Source organism: Pipistrellus hanaki (genome assembly GCF_964339955.1).
Source record: "Pipistrellus hanaki genome assembly, chromosome: 12".
Taxonomy (NCBI): domain Eukaryota; kingdom Metazoa; phylum Chordata; class Mammalia; order Chiroptera; family Vespertilionidae; genus Pipistrellus; species Pipistrellus hanaki.
The window spans coordinates 56696498-56709094 of record NC_140514.1 but is presented as its reverse complement, the minus strand read 5'-3'; the positions used below and the strand labels follow the sequence as shown (position 1 = coordinate 56709094).

The window sequence follows — 12597 nt, the reverse complement described above, 5'->3', positions numbered from 1 at the left end:
ACTGGAGTCCCCGGCCAGGACGCCCGCACCCCCGCCTGCCCTGAGGCCACTGGATGGGCCGCAGGCACCGGGCGCGGGCCGCGGGCGGGGCCCCCTGGGCGGTGCTCGGGCGCCAGAAGCTGATCAGCCCTGCTATATCAATAACATTCTCACACCAGGTTGTGTAAATTGACCTTTTACAATTTCTCTCGGTGACAGTCTCTGTAACCAACAAGATAAATCATTCCTCCCGTGGCTTTTTTATTGATTGCTGAGACCTGTATAAAAATTACACTGCTCAGCTGCGAAGCGAACATGCTCCTAAAAGAGACTTTATTTACAGTCACAACACGTGTGGGCCCGGATCAAGCACAGATTTACTAGTCCAGAGCTACAAGAACAGTGAAATCCAACAGCCTTGGAGAAAACAAAAATATTTTTTTAAAAAGTCACTACCAAATTTCAGCTCCCACACAAACTCAGGAAAAATCACGCAATGTGTCTCAAATTAAGACCACTTTTTTTTTTTAAGGAAAAGCCTTACACATTTAACTTTAAACTTAACAGCGACCAGAAAGCCAGCTACTAAAAATAATAATAATAATAATAATAATAATAACCTCTGCAATGGATTTTATTAAACTTTCACAAATCGCCTTATGCTTACACTGCCAGTTCTTGTTAGGATATTAAAAACAAGGTCCCGGAGCTCTTTGAATCTCATCAGGAAAGCTTGGGAAGCTTAGACGAACCATGGGACCATGCACCCCAGAGAGATGACAACCTTTTTCAAGAAGTTTAATTTGCATCCTTCTGCCATCATGAAAATATCTTTAGTTGTGCTTTAAGAATAATCTAAGTTCTGGAGAGCTTGGAAGTTTTAAGTGGAGCTAAAACATAGATAACTGGTATCTGAATATGTACTTTATATAAATATCTTGGAACAGAAACTTTTCCTTTTTAATCCTGGTTTTATATTGCACTAGGAGGTGAGCATTGGCAGTTTGAGGCGCCATGAGGAGCAGTTTAAGGGGAACCCGGTGCTGTTCCTCCTCTCCGCGCCCTCCCTCCCCGCGGGCACAGTGCGGAGTCACTCCAGCAGCCGCAGCTTCCCCAGCAGAAGCACAGCCTTGGCCCAAGGACCACTTTTTGGGAAAAGCGCAGGAGGAAATGCTGCTGTGCCTGGGCTCATAGCTGGGCCGGCGGCGCAGTGAGCAGCGCAGAGGGCCTGCTTTCCCCGGGCCGGCGGGGGTCAGGTTTCAGCTCCGTCCGCGGCCCTGAGAGCCGGCTTTGTGCGCTCCTGGCAGATGGCCTTTGTCCTCCCAGCCCGCCGGGGAGCCGCCCGGTATCTGCGGGGAGAGGGGAGAGATGGGGGGAGAGGGGGAGAGGGGGAGAGGGGAGAGGGGGAGAGGGGAGAGGGGGAGAGGGGGAGAGAGGGAAAGAGGAGGAGAGGAGGAGAGGGGGAGAGGGGAGAGGGGGAGAGAGGGAGAGAGGGAAAGAGGAGGAGAGGGGGAGAGGGGGAGAGGGGGAGAGGGGGAAAGAGGAGGAGAGGAGGAGAGGGGACAGGGGGAGAGAGGGAGAGAGGGAGAGGGGGAGAGAGGAGGAGAGGGGGAGAGGGGGAGAGGGGGAAAGAGGAGAGGAGGAGAGGGGACAGGGGGAGAGGGGGAGAGAGGGAGAGGGGGAGAGGGGGAGAGAGGGAGAGAGGGAAAGAGGAGGAGAGGGGGAGAGAGGGAGAGAGGGAGAGAGGGAAAGAGGAGGAGAGGAGGAGAGGGGGAGAGATGGGGGTAGAGGGGAAAAGGAGGAGAGGGAGGGAGAGCGGGAGAGAGGAGGAGAGGGGGAGAGGGGGAGAGGGGGAAAGAGGAGAGGAGGAGAGGGGACAGGGGGAGAGGGGGAGAGAGGGAGAGGGGGAGAGGGGGAGAGAGGGAGAGAGGGAAAGAGGAGGAGAGGGGGAGAGAGGGAGAGAGGGAGAGAGGGAAAGAGGAGGAGAGGAGGAGAGGGGGAGAGATGGGGGTAGAGGGGAAAAGGAGGAGAGGGAGGGAGAGCGGGAGAGAGGAGGAGAGGGGGAGAGGGGGAGAGATGGGGGAGAAGGGAAGAGGGAGGGAGAGAAGGGTAGAGGAGGAGAGGGGGAGAGGGAGAGAGAGGAGGAGAGGGGGAGAGGGAGAGAGAGGAGGAGAGAGAGAGGGGAGGGGAGAAGGGGAGAGATGGGGAGAGGAGGATAGGGGGAGAGGGGAAGAGAGGGAAAGAGGGGGAGAGAGGGAGAGAGGGAAAGAGGAGATGAGGAGAGGGGTGAGAGGGAGAGATGGGGAGAGATGGAGAGAGGGGGAGAGGAGGAGAGAGGGAGAGAGGGGGAGAGGGGGAGAAGGGGAGAGATGGGGAGAGATGGGGAGAGGGGGAGAGGGGAAGAGAGGGAGAGGAGGGGGGCCCTCGACGGGCAGGAGGGCCGGAAGGGCTGGCTGTGCGGTGGGAGGGAGAGGGGTCCCGCAGGCCCGCGCCCCTGGACAGAGGGGTCCCAGCAGAGCTCGCACAGTGACAGGCAGGGGGCAGTGCCTGGCAGGGGGCAGTGCCGGGTGGGGGGGCAGTGTAGGGGGGCAGGGGCCAGTGCCGGGCAGGGGCAGTGCTGGGCGGGGGGGGGGGGGGCAGTGCAGGGGGGCAGGGGCCAGTGCCGGGCAGGGGGCAGTGCCGGGCAGGGGGCAGTGCCGGGCAGGGGGCAGTGCCGGGCAGGGGGCAGGGGGGCAGTGTGGGGCAGGGGGGCAGTGTGGGGCAGTGCCAGTGCCGGGCAGGGGGCAGGGGGGCAGTGTGGGGCAGGGGCAGTGCCGGGCAGGGGCCAGTGCCGGGCAGGGGGCAGGGGGGCAGTGTGGGGCAGGGGCAGTGCCGGGCAGGGGGCACGCGGGCTGGAGCTCGGCCGGGGCCTGCCCGCGATGGGAAGATAAAGGCCGTCCAGCGCTGTTCCCAGTGCCGCCGCTGCGGGCTCCTCCAGCTCCGCTTCCCTCAGCCGCCCCGGGCCGCCTCGGCCCGCGGGAGCCGCCAGCGCCTGGGAGAGCTCTGGGCCGGGCGGGGGTATTCGGCTCGGCGTTCGCCCCGTCCTCCTCTTGGGGCGGAGGGAGGCGCCCCGCCAGGCTCCCTGGGGGCCCGTGGCGCCGCCCCAGGAGGAGCCCGCCCCGGGCTGGGGGGGGGGCGCCCCAAAGACCCCGCCGCCCGGCCACACAGGCGGAGGGCGGCCCGCCGCAGCCGGGCCTGGGGCCACACCGCCTGGGCACCCGGGCGGCGGTCAGGCGGAGGGACAGTGAGGTCGGACCGGAGGGACGGCCAGGGCCCGGGCCAAGGGTGAATCCCGGGAAGCTGAGCCCAGCTCCGGGGCAGAGAATGGGGCCGCCCGGAGGCCTGGGCCGAGGTGGCTCCCCACACACACCCACACACACACACCCACATACACACACACACACACACACACACACACACCGCAGGGGAAGGACTGGCCAGACTGAGGAGTGACCGTTGCTGCTCCGGAGGGCTTTCCTTTCCTTTTCCTTTCTGTAAACACACGTTAGTGCAGATTCTGTCAGACGGCCAGGGTGAGAAAACCACAGAGGGGCCACGTTTCCTCACAAAAGACAGAGATATAGACAGGTAGATATATAGAGATAGAGATAGAGATAGGGATATGGACATAGATATAGATGATACAGAGATAGAGATAGATATAAATATAATTTTATTCCAAACCAAAACAGTTTCCTAGGGGAAATATATGTATGTATATTTCATTCTCAGACATAAGGTGCTCTTTCTGGTTTGTAGTGTGTGTGTGTGTGTGTGTGTGGTCTTATTTAATCTTCCCAGGGAATAGAGACACAAAAAAGAAGGGGGTTCAGGGGTAAAGGTGGGGAAAGCTCATATGAGAAGGATTTAAGTGAGCCATTAATTTGAAAATTTCTATTTTTTAAAAAAGTTTGCCAGGCCCTAGCCAGATTGGCTAAGTGGATAGAGCGTTGGCCCACAGAGCACGGGGTCATGAGTTCGATTCCAATCAAGGGCAAGTACCTGGGCTGCAGGCTCCATCCCCAGCCCTGTGGGTGCCTCCCGGCTGCCACCAACCCATGTGTCTCTCTCACCTGATGTTTCTCTCTCTGTCTCTCCCCTCCCTTCCACTCTCTCTAAACATCAATGAAAGAATATCATCAGGTGAGGATTAAATGTATATATTGCTGTGGCTAGTTGGCGTCTTAAAAAAAAAAAAAAAGTTTGCCAGAAGAACATCATGCATGTAGCTGCTGTCTGTCTGGTTTTAATAAGATGATTCAGGCGTCTCCTCCCACAGGCCAGCTGCCAACACCCCCACCCACATGACTTTCCCAAGCAGGAATTTCAGTTAAATGAGCCCAAAATTTGGTTGCTAGATATGGGGACTATTTACCTCTGAAACTGTGTTTGCATGTGCTGTGGTGAAGGAGTTTTTCTTTCCTTTTTTTAAAATTTTGTTTTTTTATTTTTGTGTCCGGGACAGGTGGTGACCGGGTGGTTTCAGGATGGGTTTGCTGGTGTCCTCAGTGAGAATGACCACTTTGCCTCCAGTCCTGTGACTTCTCTCTTTGAAGGTCCTAACTCACCTCACCACCAATTGGCAAGGCCCCAGCTACACTGCTAAGAAATGAATTTGCAAAGACTGCACCCCTTGTCTCCTGCCAACAGGGCCCTCTGCCCCAGGTCCGGTTCCCACTTCCCCAGGCCGGGTTCCCACTGCCCCAGGCCCGGTTCCCACTGCCCCAGGCCCGGTTCCCACTGCCCCAGGCCCGGTTCCCACTGCCCCAGGTCCGGTTCCCACTGCCCCAGGTCCGGTTCCCACTGCCCCAGGCCCGGTTCCCACTGCCCCAGGCCGGGTTCCCACTGCCCCAGGCCGGGTTCCCACTGCCCCAGGCCGGGTTCCCACTGCCCCAGGTCCGGTTCCCACTGCCCCAGGCCCGGTTCCCACTGCCCCAGGCCCGGTTCCCACTGCCCCAAGTCCGGTTCCCACTGCCCCAGGCCGGGTTCCCACTGCCCCAGGCCGGGTTCCCACTGCCCCAGGCGGGGTTCCCACTGCCCCAGGTCAGGGTGCCTGGAGACAAGAAACGGAAACAGGGGGAACAAGCCAGGGATGCAATTTGATCTCCCTGCCTCGGACCCCTCAGCCCCCAGAATGAGCAGGGTGAGTACAAAGGGTGTGGCCACAAACCCTGGAGCTGTGGGTAAAAAGGTCCAGGAGAGCAGGAGGACAAGAAGGAAGGGGTGATGCTATAGAAGGCACACGGCCACTTAAGGGGGGGTAAACTGAAGGACCTTTGGCAGGTTTGATTAATTTTCCTCTTTTATAATCCTCTGCAATGTAAAGCCTACATTGCCTAAGAGCAGGTGAGCTTTTCTTATCCCCCGTGTGATATGGAGACAGAAACTCTGGGCGTGAGGGGCCTTTCTGGGAAGCAGTGACCTCGTGCTCTCTGTACAGAGCCACACATGGATACACATGTGTGGGAGCTTTCCTCCTGAAAGCCTGAAGCAGAAGCTCACTTCTCAGGTAAACTGATTGAGTCCCCCTCTCAGTGTGACCACTCCGTGTCCTTGGCCTGCTTCCTGAGGGTGGGCGGCAATCCGGGAGAGGGGTGGGTGGGACACCGAGAGGCAAAGAACAAGGTACACTAGCATGTTCCAAATTAAGCCTCTAAATTAAGATGGACAACAATTCTGTTCACATCCTTCAGGTGCTTTCCGAAGATTCCTATTAAAATTCGCATTTTCTCATAATTTACATGGAAAGCGATGCCAGAAGCATGTCTTCCAAACTATGGGAAACTATCCACAAGCAATACTCATATAGGACAAACACAAATGTCTTTGTAATGAAGTCAGGGAAGTGGGAAGTGGGAGGCAGTAATTTGTAAGTTATAGCCTATTATGTTTATGAGTACAATATTGATTTTCAGAAACAGTCACAGGGGGAACTATTTCCAAAAACCTTCCATGGAAAGCAACAGTGTGCATTCCAGGACAGTGCCAGGGCTCCGCCCGCTGGTGTGTGAAGCCGGAGCTCTCTGTCCCTCCAACAGCCTTCTGTGGAACAGCTGAAGAGTGTGGCTGTTACCGGCGTGGGTAAAGGTCGGTACAAAATTCCCTGGAAGGTTAAATTGAAATGAATATTCCTACATGTTTCCCAATGTATCCTGTGTAGTCACTCTGAAGAAGTAAAAAGTCCTTTGACATCACAGCACTTATTTGTGGTCCTATCGTAACCATTCTCCACCTCCTGTTGTTTAAACACTAGAGGCCTGATGCACGAAATTCCTGCAACAGCGGGCCTTCCTTCCCCTGGCAGCTGGCCCCAGCTTCCCTCTGGCCCTGGCCGGACTTCATCAGGAATGACATCCGGTCTAATTAGCATATTGCCTTTTATTATTATGGATATGGAAGAAGAGCACCTGCAGAGTTGTCCTTTCATATGAGTGAACTTCTGGCCCCAAGGGAAAAGGCTGGATCCACTTGGTGCCTTCGGTGACGCCTCTCAGTGGGTCCATGGAAAAGGGTAAAGCGTCTCTCCGTCTCTTACCTCCTTTCCAAGCTGTCGAAATACCACCTTTAAAAAGAGAAAGAAAAATACAATAGGAGGCATTATTATTCCAACCTCTGTTATAAGCATGTCACGTGTTCCTGAAGAATTGTTGGCGTGGCGGGAGAATAATAAATGTGACATGCAGAGAAAGACAGCGCAGCCCGGCCTGTGGCGGAGCGAGGGAACAATAGGCAGCCTCCCCAGGACCCCGTCCTGCCGCCGTCTCAGCCTCTGCTCAGTCGCTCCGCCTTCGAGTCCCAGCTTCCCAGGGGCAAAATGGCAGTTATTATAATAACCCTCCTACCGCTGTTTTGCAAAGAACAATGATTACAAACTAATGCAAATCATCCTGTGTGCGTTGAGAATGACATACAAGTGTTCCGAAATATCATGAGCTTGTAATTCACAATGCACTTTCCAGAAACAACAGGCAGATGCTGAAAGCATGAGATGATAACAGGAACTGGGGACCACCAAGCAAATTGGAACCAAGCGGATCCTTTAGAAAGAATGCCTGGCGAGCCACTGGGCCAAAATAGGGAGGGACGAGGAAAAGGAGAGTTAACTCATTTTTTCATTAAGTTACTGGCTAGAGCAATTCGGGTTCAACAAACCATAACACACACTTAGCGTAGTTAATCTATGATTTTGTGGAAATACTGGATAGATGTTACGTATTTCACCTGTGGAAAACAGATACACAACTCAGAGAAGGTATTTTATGTTGAAAATATAGAATGTCTTATTTAATATCTACAGATCACGTGTTGTTCTGTGATCAAGGAGGGTTTACATGTGGCTTTTTAAAGATGAAACATGCAATGATTAACTAAATGCTCAGTAATGGTTTACTTTAGTTTACTTCTGAAGAATCAAAATTATCTGATTTAAAGATGTTATACAGAAAAGCACACTTTAAACTATCTCTATTTTTGTAAAAACTCAAAACTGCAGAAAGATGATATAAAGAACCTATAAAATGTTAATGATAAAACAGTAAATAGTGTGCTCTACAGATAGAATTATTACAAATCAATTTTAAAAAGATAAATAACTTAGTTGATGAACAATTGACATGAACAATTAACAAAATAATAAAAAATTGTACAATTCACATGTGAACAAATATTTAACCTCAATAAGAAATTAAAATGCTCTGTGCCATGCTTCAGGTGGTAAAATAATACACTAATACTTTCTGAAGACATACCAGAAGTAATTATTAAATACTTCAATAAAAATGCTGTGCCTTTATTTCAGTTACTTCACTTCCATCAAAAAAAAAATCATTGTGCCCTAATATTTAGCTCTAAGGAGGATTAGTGCAGCACTTATTATTTATTGTATAATTATAAATTACTGGAAAGTACAACAATGGAGCAACTTGTTCATAAACTGTGGTATGTGCATAAAGTGCATTATTATTGAGATGTCAAAAAATATGCTGTGGAATAGAAGAACACATAAGAAATTGAAGGATTTTTTTAAGTGGGTTAGATGCAAAAGTAGGTGAAAATCAGGTATGGTCCTATTTTGAGGAAAGAAGTATCAGGAAGATCAGGCTAGATTATGTTGCACTGTAACAAATACTTAGAATTCAGTGTCTTATAACAACAAGGGTGAGTTAGGCTTCTCTTAGGGCAGTTGGGAGCTCCACTCCCATCTCCTCACTCTGTGGCCCAGGGTGGGGCAGTCGTCATGCCTCACTGCCCAGCACCCTGGCGGTGGGAGACAGCTCCACTTCCGGCCGCTCAGCCACTAGCCACAAGCAGCCACTGCCCCTGGAGCGGGCCTGCAGGAACTGAGTTTCGGTAAGTGTGGAATGTGCACCTGATGTCAAAGACTTGTAGAGATCCTAATTGTGAGAAAAGAATATAAAGTATCTCAATCATTTTATGTTGATTAATGTTAACATGATAATATTTTTAATATTTTAAAGAAAACATTAAAATCAATTCCACCTCTTTTCTTTTTTTTTTACTTTTTGTGGTACTAAAAACTTCTAAATGACATCTATGGCTGACATTTGTGTGAGCTACAGTGTTTTGGATCAACAGTCACCAACCTCTCGGACCGCACGGACCACCAGCAGTCCACAGGCCACTGGTTGGTAACTGCTGTTCTAGAGTGTCTGGTCCTAGCAATGAAATGCTGCTGCTCTGGCTGGACTCAGTCACATGACCCCCACGATAAGGAGAGGTCCAAAAAATGCAATCCTACAGTGCACCCTGAGGGCAGCAAACTGAAAATATCTGCTGACTAGTCCTAATAAGTGCCACAAAATAGAGGGAGGGGAGGAGGAAGAGCATGCACAAAATTTGGACAGTATATTTGAGAGAATCTGTGTTAAATACAGGCTACTTGCTATCAGAAAATTTAACTGGAAATCCCTGCTATGCAAGATGTAAGATGTAATTGCTTTAACCTCTAGAGCAATTACAGGAGTTATGAGATGACCTTGTAATGGCTGATGGAAAGCAAAATGCTACATATATTAAGACACTGGATAGAAAAGAAAAAGGGATTAGCAACAATCTGGAGTACACACACACACACACACGGACATGCACATACACAAGGACAGGCTTCTACAGAGAACACACATTGATTTGCTATTGAGCTGTTTCTTAACTTGGCAACTCTATGTAGTATCCTCCAAGATGAGAAGTGACAAGGCTTGGCTGGTTGATTGATGGGTACTCTTCTCATAAGGAAAGCTGAGGGGACCAATAAATGTACATCTGTGTACAGATGTGTCCAAACACAGTGAGAAACTAGAATGACACACTCCAAAGCTTTATCATATTCATCACCTTGGTAATGGGATCCCAGGTGATTTCAAATATATTCTTTTTTATTTTTAAATCACTGTCAAGAAACTAATGATGTTCAAAATTATTTGTCATACCCTCTGCCCCAGCCTCAAAACAATATGCAGGCATACTAATTTCCACTACAGAAAGGCGAGGTAAAATACTGTGTATTCTAGAGGCAGCCCACCGAATTCAGATTACTAGCAGTATGACTGTTGACCTGTTGTGTGATTTCTCTTCCTCTGTAAAATGGGGATTTATTCATAGCTACGTCATAGGGTTGCATATAAAAATCCAAATGAATAAAGAAGTAAAAGCCCAGCTACAATGTATTACTAAATTTTCATTATTAAATTCTAACTATCATTTTTTAAATTTAAAATAAAGACTAAAATCAGCCAAACTATATTCCAATCTCCAGCCGATGTTTGGAGAAACATTTGCAATATTAGCTTCATCGTTACTCATCCTTTCTTTTAAAGTGTATTTTAAACTTGGTAATACACTTTCCCCTCACATCTGCACAAATCATTGAATTGTCAAGAAAAAAATACAAAGATTTTCGCATTTTTGCAGCTGTCTCCTGAATTAACACTCTACTTCTGAATTTAAGGAAGCAAAGCACCATTCAGTTTTTTAAGAGTGAATAAAATATAGAAAAATTAGAATGGCTTTGACAAGTTAACATTCTTTGAATGACACCAGAGATATAAAAGTCTGTAGATGAGTACTTTCCTTTAAATGGTCTTACAGGTTTTCATTCTCTTCAGATTTACAAATAAATATTTTTTAAGACATGGAGTTTATAACCAGGTGAGTTAAAACATTGAAAGCTATCATGGTTTGCTCAATTGAAGTTCCAAGTTTTGCTACACAAAACTGGCTTAGAGTTACAACAAAACAGCAATATCATGCAATACCAAATTTGTATTTCTCAGTTCAATTACTTTTATTTTCAACCTATAGGCAACTAAGACAGGCCTGAGTGAAATTTCCTAGGAGCCAAATAATTAACCCACTTACCTTTGAAGATGGTATACAAATTGTTTTCAGCCTTGGCTTTAAAAAGGTGGGGCATATAGTTCCAGATTAATAAAGAAAACAGCCTGTAATTTGTTGCGTTTGGACTGTAGCTACCTCCCTCCCTCAATGTCCTGACAGAGTCCTTGCAGGAGTGTCCCTGAGAGCCTGCCGCCACCGCGCCAAGACAGGCAAAGTGCCAACACCGACAGGGCACCGGGGGGAAAGCCAGAGAGGCCTGGCCGTCTGGGACTGCTGTACCCCCAAAGTGAAATCAAGAATGGAAAGGAGTGGTAGGCTTAAATTCAATCCAAATAAACACTTTCAAATCAATTATTTTACTATTTGGAGTAAAAAATAGAATTTTCTTGTTAAATATTTTGGTTCTTTGCCTCTTTTTTTTTTTTTTTTTAATTTCTCATGTGTGGTCTTATTTTAAGTTCCATTAAGGCAATGCACATATGCCAGCCATAAAATGCAGATATTAAGGGATTTTAGTCGTAACAGACTAGATTTGTCTCTTGTGAAAGATAAAAACACTTTAAAGTTGATGAGTCTATGATCTTAAGTAAAATCCTCATTGAAATGTGATTGCTTTATAGGTTTCTGGTCAGAGTAATTTGTGTTCTTCCTATATATTATTCCAACTATAATAAAGCTGTTTATGCAAATGTGAAATTGTTACTATTGCAAAATGTTTCCAACCATGTAAGTGGTAATGTTAAACTCCCATTCAAGATCAAGACTCCACATATTTACAACTCCAAACATCCAAAACTCACACTTCAACCTCTGTGCCTGCCAACTTCTCCTCCAGTCTACATCATGCTTTTTCTTAAGTGGAAGGGGAAAAATTGAGGTAAGTACAATTCAATAGTTATATTAAATATTTCCCAAACATTTGCTATAGCATACATTTTATCAATTGACAATACTTAGAAACTGCACTAGAAAAGCAAAAGCCTTAAAAGTTTGAAAAATTCTAATAGCAAGCACATTGTGATTCAAGGTTTTAAAGCCTTTTGAAACCCTACAACATGCACAATTCACCAAAAATTATGTCATTTTTCTAAATTCCTTTTAACTTTGAAATTGATCTGATAATGTTTATTTTTGCATTCTCAATAATACCTTTAATTTTTCATATTTTCTCCCATTGAAAAGTCTACTAAACTAAACACACTCATAGTAAATAAGATGATTACATGTGTAAACTTTTGTTCTGAGATCTTTAAAATAGTTTAATGTTTCACATTTCTGCACAGAAGTATGTTAATCTAATTACGAATTATTAAAACTCAGACCATAGTGCCCTGGACACCCTGATTTGTCTGCTCATTGCCTTAATCATCTCTGTTATTCCTTCCCCTACGTTCTGTTCCCTGTGAATGGGAGGGACACAGGAGGGCGATGGGTATTGCGGAAACAGGGAGTAAAAGGGTAGGCTGCTCAGACACACGAGCCGATCGCTGACTTCTGGAGAGGATACTACAAGCTGCCTGAGAGCAATGACTCGGGATCTTCTCTGACCGTACACCTGTCACCCTCAGGTGTCACTCACCTTCAATGCCTGAGCCAAGCCATCCTCAGTTACTATGGTTTTCCACCCAGAAATTCTCTCTATTTTCTAGTCCCACTATGAGATTCAACTCATGATGCCTCCTCTATCAAGGCTTTCTCATCAATATCTCCTACTTAGCACTGTTTCTTAAGAACCCGAGTCATTTCTTCTGCATAACATGTGGACTTAGTTATCCTTAATTATTTAGCCTTCCTAAGTCTAGTTTGCTCATTTATAAAATATGAACAAATTGTAATAACAAGCAATATCTTCATCGTTATTTGGCCATTATTACTTGTGTGAATTCCATTGCACTGACATGAGTAATCTGTACTAATAAAAAGGGTAATATGCAAATTGGTCACGATGCCCTCACAGTAACAACTGAACAGCAGGCTGCATGGAGAGACCAGGCTAGCAAAAGGGTTAGCAAGGGACAACCAAAGGACTGACTAGCAGGCTGTGTGTGGCAACCAGGCCAGCAAAGGAGGCAGTGAGGGGTGACCCAGCTACCAGAGGGGGGCAGTGAGAGGTGACCAGGCCATCAGAGGGGGGCAGTGAGGGGCAACCAGGCCAGCAGGGGGGACAGTGAGGGACAACCAGGCTGGCAGGGGTGGGGGCAGTTGTGTGTGAGCGGGCGACCAGGC

The 12597-nt window shown here is 48.0% G+C and overlaps 2 long non-coding RNA genes across 2 annotated transcripts in view; both read left to right on the top strand.

Annotated features, from left to right (window-relative positions):
- LOC311631090 overlaps nucleotides 1-12597 on the top strand; it is a 630545-nt gene that overhangs the window by 337064 nt on the left and 280884 nt on the right. The window lies entirely within an intron of this gene.
- On the top strand, nucleotides 4484-7772 carry LOC311631177. The gene is made up of 4 exons (XR_014796517.1): nucleotides 4484-4683; nucleotides 5041-5165; nucleotides 5437-5527; nucleotides 5934-7772. It is a non-coding gene; the product is annotated as an uncharacterized lncRNA (long non-coding RNA).